Genomic DNA, 9326 nt, shown 5'->3' with positions numbered 1-9326 from the left:
ACAATTGAACAATGGAGTCTCGATCCACAGTGTGCTGAGGCAGCACCTTTGCGACATTTGAGTTATGAACAGCATAGAAAAAAACAAACACAACACATCAAGATAAGAAACATCAGTTAATAACGACAGTACATACCCATTCATATACAAATAAGTAGAGGCAGGGAGAGTTTAACCGTCCAAAGATAATGACATGAAGCGTGATGCAGTGTGTTTCTATGGCTACGGATATCGTTCATTCATAGTTTTACATCCTATGGCTGAAACACTGTGTCTGTGCAGTAGACACACACACACACACACACACACACACACACACACACACACACACACACACACACACACACACACACACACACACACACACACACACACACACACACACACAGCTAACGTCAGTAGTTTTATCTTGATTCCCTCTCATGGACATAACACGTAAGAGAGAGCAGTCTCAGCTAGCAATTTTCCAAGAGGCTAATGGGTTTTGAATGACATTTTAGACATGATACAGATTTTACATTAACATTACAACATTTTACTTTGGAAACTAAAAGTCGTTGGTATCATATCGGAGATGAATAATGCCTATGATAGAGGAATGAGTGGATTTGTTAGAATAAATTACCTCTATGTTACGACCCGGCTCGAGGGAAGTAACATATAGTCGACAAACAAGGATTAAGTATATGAAAACCGGGTTTATTGATACAATAGGTTGAACCGACGGGTGAATGAGGACCATGCTGCTGGCTCTGGCTAGAGACCGAGTGAATAAAGCCTCCCAGGCTTTATAGGCAACAGCAGGTGCCAGGTAACGAAGCGAAGGAGGGGCTGAAGGAGGAGCTCCAGGAGCACTGCAAAACAGGGAGCAGATCTGCACATAACACCCCCCCCCTTAAAACGGTTGCTCTAGGCAACCGCCAAGTTACACAAACAAACTAACAACAAAACAAATAAACATACCACAGATGCTTCTGACACTCATGACCTTGAACTCAAAGGACGAAGGACAAAGGACAAAGGACAAAAGGACGAAGGACAAAAGGACGAAGGACGAAGGACGAAGGACGAAGGACTGAGGACTGAGGACGAAGGACTGAGGACTGAGGACTGAGGACTGAGGTCTGAGGTCTGAGGTCTGAGGTCTAAGGACGAAGGACGAAGGACGAAGGACGAAGGGCCAAGGGCCAAGGGCCAAGGGCCAAGGACCAAGGGCCAAGGACCAAGGGCCAAGGACCAAGGACCAAGGACCAAGGACCAAGGACCAAGGGCGAAGGACCTCGGGCGAAGGACCTCGGGCGAAGGACCTCGGGCGAAGGACCTCGGGCGAAGGACCTCGGGCGAAGGACCTCAGGAGCCATAAGCACCCTACCACCGGCTAGGTCATTTCCCAGGATGAATGACACCCCTTTAATGGGAAGGCTGGAGCACACAGCTACAGCTACTTCCCCAGAGACGAGACCAGTTTCCAGGGTAAGTTTATGCATAGGCAGAGACAGATACCCCCCCCCAAACCCTTGGACGAGGGCACTGGAACCCAACCTAGACTGGTCAGTAAACGGTAGGAGGTCCTGCAGAATCAAAGACTGAAAAGCTCCAGTATCTCTCCAAATCTTAATCGGATGCTTGGTTGAAGGATCCGTGACAACAGAAACACAACCATCCATAAGGAAAGACGAAGAACCAGGCAGCTCACCCTTTTGAGCAGGTTGGTCCATGTCTTGGATGGCAGCACATTTTTTCACCACTTTTAGTAAGGCAACAGGCTGATAAGACTCATGTTTCCTACTCAAGACAGGGCAATCGGCAATGAAGTGACCACTGTCCTTGCAATAAAAACAAGTCTTCTCCAACGGAGTACTCACAGTAGCCGCTCTTCTAGCGAAAGTTGTAGAAACGGTGGGAGGAGGTTCTGAGCAGGTGGAGGAAGTGGATGGAACCCGAGGTCTACTAGAACCAGTCCTTCCCCTACGCTCACCTTGGTCGCTATCAAAGTTTACCTTGAGCGTCAACACAAACTTGTCTGCTAGAACAGCAGCCTCATCAAGAGTGGACACTTCTTGCTGATTGAGATAAGTACACACAGCAACGGGCAGACAATTTTTAAAGTCCTCCAGCAGAACTAATTGTCTAAAATCCTCCTTAGTTTCCGCCTTCTCTGACTTGCACCCAGAACTAAAACTGATGTCCTTTTCCCTTGCAAACTCTACATAAGTTTGTTCATCCAGCTTACTGAGGCCTCTAAAACGCTGGCGGTACGCCTCAGGAACGAGCTCATAAGTTCTTAGAATGGCGCCTTTAACTTTTTCATAGTCCTTGACATCCTCAATGTTTAAAGAAGCGTAAGCGTCTTGTGCTTTTCCCACCAAAACGCTTTGCAAAAGCGATGTCCAGGCATGTATTGGCCAGTCTGAAACGGTAGCCACTCGTTCAAAATGAGCGAAGTACCGCTCAACATTTTTCTCCGCGAATGGAGGTACAAGTCTGATGTTAATGTCTCGCTACGTTAAACTGAGCCGAGGCAGAACTGGATGAGCTCAAAGCAGCATGCTTAAATTCAAACTCTTTCAAGAAACGCTCATGTTCTAGGTGCATTTGTCTTTCCTCTAGGTGCATTAGTCTCTCCTTAAGGATACGGTCTTTTTCTTTATCCTCCAGTTCTAATTCTCGAAACGCCAACTCCTTCAACCTGAACTCCAGCACAGCATCTGACATTTGAGGAAGAACACGCTGATGCTGGTATGCTGGTAGAGCCGACGTCCTCAGGACGCCTCCTTCTGCTAGGCTTGCCTTAAGTGCTTCTCTTAAACTATCTTTAAGACGTTTATCACCACTGGCAATCTCAATGGATTACTTCGAAAATAAGGAAGGCAAAATAACAAATGGTGTACCGATGGAAAGACAGATTGCTCCGCCCAGCTGGTACACTCCCTAACTAACCAGGGGGAATCACTCACAACTTAAAATCATAGCACTCAGATTCAATACTCACCCTACTCACCATGAAAGGAAGCTGCTCATAGCCACACTTCCAAAAACATACCAAGTTACCCTGTCTAGGGGAAAACTAGAAATAATTAACTCAGCAAAACTGATCCAGATTGATCCCGGACGAGCCCCCAATATGTTACGACCCGGCTCGAGGGAAGTAACATATAGTCGACAAACAAGGATTAAGTATATGAAAACCGGGTTTATTGATACAATAGGTTGAACCGACGGGTGAATGAGGACCATGCTGCTGGCTCTGGCTAGAGACCGAGTGAATAAAGCCTCCCAGGCTTTATAGGCAACAGCAGGTGCCAGGTAACGAAGCAAAGGAGGGGCTGAAGGAGGAGCTCCAGGAGCACTGCAAAACAGGGAGCAGATCTGCACATAACATCTATGTGTTCTGTTATATGCACATTTTAGTTTCAAATGTAATTGTATGCACGTAATATTAATTCAAACACGTTGATGCTGTTTTAGTGAATGACGGAAGAATACATGAAAGAATGTTAAAGCAGAAAGAGAGAGACTAGACAGGGTAATATATTAGCATTCTACACCAAACTCCAATAGAAAGTGCTGCTCCTCCCTTTCAGGATTGGTGAGAGAGAAAGATTGATGGAGGGAACATGAGGACCAAAGTGGTTAAGGGAAGAGGGAAAATAAAAAAGAATGGGAGGGACACTCTTTCGCCCCTACATAGCTTCTCTTTGCTCTACAGTGTTCTATCTCTCTCTCTCTCTCTCTCTCTCTCTCTCTCTCTCTCTCTCTCTCTCTCTCTCTCTCTCTCTCTCACACACACACACACACACACCCACACACACACACACACACACACACACACTCACACACACACACACACACACACACACACACACACACACACACACACACACACACACACACACACACACACACACACACACACACACACACACACACACACACACACAAACAGACACGCATCTTAAGGGGAATCTCCCCTTAAGGATGGTGACCATATAAATGCATTCCTACTGTCAGTAAGGCTTTAGTGAGGCTGTAAATGCTGTGTGAAGGGAGCTATATTGGCTACTGTTTCCAGGCTGCAGAATGGAGAACACAATCCATCTCTTCCCATCTGCACACAAAGAGCCTTTAGCACACATATTATCTCACATAAATGACAAAAGTTGCATCCACTTTAACACGACTGTTGTGATCTCCCTAAACATGTTACCAGTTGACGGTAGGGTAATTGTCTCTGGCTATAAAGATTTACTCTGGTTACCACCACACTTATTGCCTGCAAAATGACTTGTGTGTGCGTGTGTATGTAATTGTATGTGTGTGTATATGTGATTGTGTGTGTGTGTGTGTGTGTGTGTGTGTGTGTGTGTGTGTGTGTGTGTGTGTGTGTGTGTGTGTGTGTGTGTGTGTGTGTGTGTGTGTGTGTGTGTACGTGTGCATTCTAGCTTATGTGTTTAAGTGCCACTTGTTTAGCTGATAACAGAAGAACAATGCGAGAGCAGAACTGATTAATCAGCATCTATAGTCTAATTGGAGACCTCAGCACTTCCCAAACAAGACCTCTGTGCCACCCTCCTGACACCGCCTCCATCTCCCCTCTTCTCCGATGACAACGACGCAGCTGTCTGGCAGGTGCCTGGTTGTTTTTCTTTTTCCTCTAATTTTTTTTGCTTTTGGCTCTTGCTGCAGCAATGCGGCATCAGGGGCTTCGTACCCGAGAGGCACTGAAGCCAGAACGGGTAAAAACAGAGAGTAAAACCCAGCCAGAAACTATGACCGACGCACAACCTTCAGAGTTACAGTGCTTACAGTAAAAGACTGTTGCGAGGGAATGCCATTGCATTCGGCAGCTGTGCCATGTTCCCCGTGAACGCTGTCTTCTTCCCTGACTCCTTTCTAAGCCTCTCATAAAACCCAACCTCTGTCCAGAGTAGTTAGGGGCTGATTTAGTGTCGGGCTTCACCGAGCGCATTACGATCCCGGTCGTACGACACACAATCGTTTTTTTGACTGCTTTCGGGTTTTCAGTTCCCGTCGTAGATCTGAGAGTGCCGAACCTCACTGAAAGGTTGTGTTACCAGACCGGATGGATGGCATCGTTTTTGTTGAGGCCTTTTATTTGTCTGTAAAGGGAAACAGAAGATGGGCATTATGTGTGTGTGCGTGCGTGACTGAGTGTGTGCCCTTGCACTTGTCTGAGTGTGTGTGTGTGTGTGTGTATGCATCCGTGTCTGAGTGTATGTGTGCGGGTGTGTCTTAGTATGTGCACACTTACATGCCTGAGTGTGTGTGTGTGTGTGTGTGTGTGTGTGTGTGTGTGTGTTTGGCTTACAGTGTGTTTGTGTGTGTATGTGTGTGTGTATGTTGCTTACAGTGTGTTTGTGTGTGTGTCTGCGTGGCTTACAGTGTGTGTGTGTGTGTGTGTGTGTGTGTGTGTGTGTGTGTGTGTGTGTGTGTGTGTGTGTGTGTGTGTGTGTGTGTGTGTGTGTGTGTGTGTGTGTGTGTGTGTGTGTGTGTGTGTGTCACGTAATTATCGACTATCCTTGCAGTAACCTCAGTCTCACGCCCACTGGTCTAACATCTCTAATCTCCCTGTCTCTGCTGCGGAGACCCGAACAGACCCTGGCATGCTAAACCCACCCCGTCACATCACAGCACACAACACACCAGACAATAGGAGGCTAACCCTGGGAGTGTTTTCTCTATTGTTCCAGGATCTATGTAATATCTATGTTGTCCTAAGCCCAATGTTGTTTTAAAAAAGACAACTTTGAGCTTGACGTTTTTATTTTATATGGTAAAATGTGTGTCATGGTTGCATGGACGTGACCTACCTGGATAGGTACATATGAATCCATACTGATCCATGTGAACCTCTCAAACATCCAAAGTCTTCAATGGAGCATGGCTCTGAAATGGAACTGAACAGCTTGAGATTTGAGGGCAATTAATCTAGGAAATGATGGGCTGCGCACTGAGGATGTAAAACTAGGCTCCAGGGTGTCTAAGTGGAAGCACTTCTACAAATTACATTTTCATATGGGCCACTTATGTTCTTCTAGCAGTTTGAGCAGAGATAAAACATTTAGGGAAAACTCATTTTCAACAAAGACCTTTATTTATGTGGTAAATTACAGAAACGACAACACTTAAGTAGTAAAAGGATTACAAATTTTTAAATAAAGACAAATAATCCTGATCATTACACAGATATTGTTGTATTTATCTGGGATCCAGCAGTCCTACTATTCAACAGCAGGCCCACTGGGGGGATACGAACACAGAGCCTTGGACTGAAACCCGGACTGGCAAGGGGTGGATGAACGCCTTGTTTCCTCTTTCGTTGCGGAGATATTCTACCGAATGAGACTCATTCATGTGAGTGGATGAAGCTTTAATCAGGGGATTACAGTGGCCTGTCTTCATGGTGTTGATTTGAGACATAATTGTTTTGCTATTTACTACTGCTGGCCGATTTTTGTGTTTGCCAATTGCGAGCTTACTGTTTCTCTGTTTCCAGGAACATGACTTTTGAGTTTTCTTAATGAAAAAAACATTCCCACAGTAAATAGAGTGTATCTCGACAGCTGCAGGGGCTATAATATGTAATTTTGGTACCAAAATTAAAATGTTTTTTGTACCAAAACATCTATCGGATTGATGTGCACGTGAACGAATCAATGTGGATACTAATTGGTTAGAGTGAATAAAGCTAAAACACAGCTTATGTGAAAGATTTAATTTCTGCCTGACATTTCATGTTTTAGTTTAAATACCACCTAGTGCATTATCAATTGCTAGCACAATAGCACAACATCAGATGAGTACCTGGGTCAATATTTGAAGCCAATAAAGTGAAGACGAGCGAAGATGGGTGGCTGATGTAGGTTTAGGCGAAATCTCAAAATAAATCAATATATCAATTAGTAAAATTGACAATATAAACTTGATGAGACCCAAATAGGTAGACATCTTGAGTACCCATTGTACAATCTTGACATTTGGCAACTCTAGTTAAAGGTCAAGGCGTATGGAATTGAATGACACCAAGACAAACAATCGCAATTGTACCATAGTCTGCACGGATGGCGAGGAAGAATTTGTGTTCTTTTTGAGAGCAATTTACCTTTTTCCTTTGAAACCCTTGCTTAGCTACTATTCATTGATTGTAAACACCATGTTTAGGTGGAGGAAACTTTGAAGGTAGCACATGCTTTTTTTTGTAAAAAGAACAAATAATGTTTGTTCTTGATTATGCTTTGCCTCTAGTTCGGTGTCACAGAGTGATTTGGTCTAGACTGTTGGAATCAATGGAAGCTCAGCTGTACCTGTGTTATGAAAGCCATCACTCTTTCTGTTACATGCTTCTTATTTGGTTTTGGGTTGGAATTGTCTTTCGTTTAGCTAACATTATAATCTTTCTAGGGATGTGTCACATGACTGCTTTCTCACGTGTTTAAATGCCTTAATACGGATATCTTTGCCCGGATACTGGCCATTTCGGGATGAAGAGTTTTATTATGCCATCAAACTTTATTTTGTGTACCGAGTTGGAACGGATTGGTCTGATGCTGGCGTGGCTAATGTCCTTGTCTGTTTTCTGGAGGTCAAAGACATTTGGTTGATGCCTTTGGGGTAAAGAAAGCACAATTATCTGCTGTGGTGCATAGCAACATCAATAGTCTTCTGCTGGCCAAAAAGTGCAGGTCACAGATTTGCAGATCACATAGTTTAAATTCCAATCAACTCCCAAAAAAATGTTTTGTCCTTCTTTAATTTATATTCAAAGCCCTGCTGGACACACACCGATACTCATACACGCATGAATGCCCAATTGTGCACACAATCCAACATTCACACTTGAATGCATGCACCCATACACACACTGTACACATCTATACATACCAAAAAAGACAACATAATCAACGCCCACGTGCGACACACAAACATACAAAGCCATCCATACATTTAGGGACGGATGTTGCAAATTAGAATCCGCTATCAGCACCATGATTCTTGCATTGGATAGCTGTTCTCAGTTGGTCTATGTACACTTATCAGTCCCTATCAAATAAACCATAAATAAATACCTGGCCATATGTTTTCTGGTGCGGAATGGATACTTGTCACAGAGGTGTCAAAGAAAATCACAGGTGTCACTCATATCACGCTAACAATGGGAACTGTCCTACGATAACACCTCTGTGTAAAGGGAATTGTGCGTGAATGTGTATTTCCCCGGGCTTTCAGTCAGCCCGGGGAAGTGAGGCCGGTTCCAGGTAAGTGAGGCCGGTTCCAGGTATTCTGCCCAACCCCCCCGACACACATGCAGGTTGGTCTAATCGGATGAATTGTTGTTAAAGATGTAAACAAGTTCACGAGGGCAGAAGGTGAATGTGCCGTAACCCATGTCTCATGGTTACCAATTATCATTGTACAATTAAATATACAAGTATGAAATACCATTTTATACTTTCGTTAGATAATTATGGAAAGTGTTTAATAAAGGTGTTGGCCAGCTTCCAAGTTTCCAAGGGTAGATCAATGTTCCCATCTTTTTTATTTTAGAATTTTTGCGTGCCAAAGAGGATTGGCTTTTGATCGGCACACAGGTCCTCCTAAATAATTGGTGTTTTTGCAAATCGTTTTCTTAAGAATGATTTTTCAGTCAGCTCCTAACCCAGTGCTCGTGCCAGAGACACGTCGATATAAAAAGTAGTTTCTGTCTGACAGATCTACCGACTGTTCAGCAGACATCTTCATGAGACGCCTTTCAAGCCACCGCCATGCCGAAATGCAGAACCCCAACCAGGAAGAGAGTTGGAGACGCAGTGTCTGCTAGGCGTTGCTCCTGGCTTAGCCTTTTCTGAAGCTATCAGAATGGGTTGCAGAGCAATCGCATACACAGAGTTCAAACTCACACACAAAAAAACATGCACTTCAAAAACAGACACGCACACACACATCATCCACAGCAAAAAAAAATAGAGACACACAACAGCAAAGCAAGCAAACATACACACACATGCAAACACATGACACTCACTCTTTAGGGCCGTGTGTGTCGCATGATCATAGAAGCACACGGGTACAAGTGTGCAGTGTGCCCACAGACTTGCACTATGAGGAGAAACACAATGTACTTTAATAAATGATATTGCAGCTCCAGCTGGGACCGACGTGTACATCTGGCAGCTTACGTCCTCCCCCTCCAAAACATCTTCAGAGCACATTGTGTTGATTGAATTCATATTAAACATTAATGTTTGGCAATTACGTTTCTCTATTCATCCATTCAAAATCCATCCTGTTTATTTTGTGTCCTTGCA

General features: G+C 44.2%; 1 protein-coding gene across 4 annotated transcripts in view; it reads left to right on the top strand.

Moving 5' to 3' along the window:
- Nucleotides 1-9326, top strand: part of kcnab1a (potassium voltage-gated channel subfamily A regulatory beta subunit 1a) — an 81952-nt gene that overhangs the window by 56543 nt on the left and 16083 nt on the right. The window lies entirely within an intron of this gene.

Source organism: Gadus chalcogrammus, chromosome 16, assembly GCF_026213295.1.
Source record: "Gadus chalcogrammus isolate NIFS_2021 chromosome 16, NIFS_Gcha_1.0, whole genome shotgun sequence".
Classification (NCBI taxonomy): domain Eukaryota; kingdom Metazoa; phylum Chordata; class Actinopteri; order Gadiformes; family Gadidae; genus Gadus; species Gadus chalcogrammus.
The sequence above is the reverse complement of the archived record's forward strand: the minus strand, read 5'-3'. Positions and strand labels throughout refer to the sequence as shown.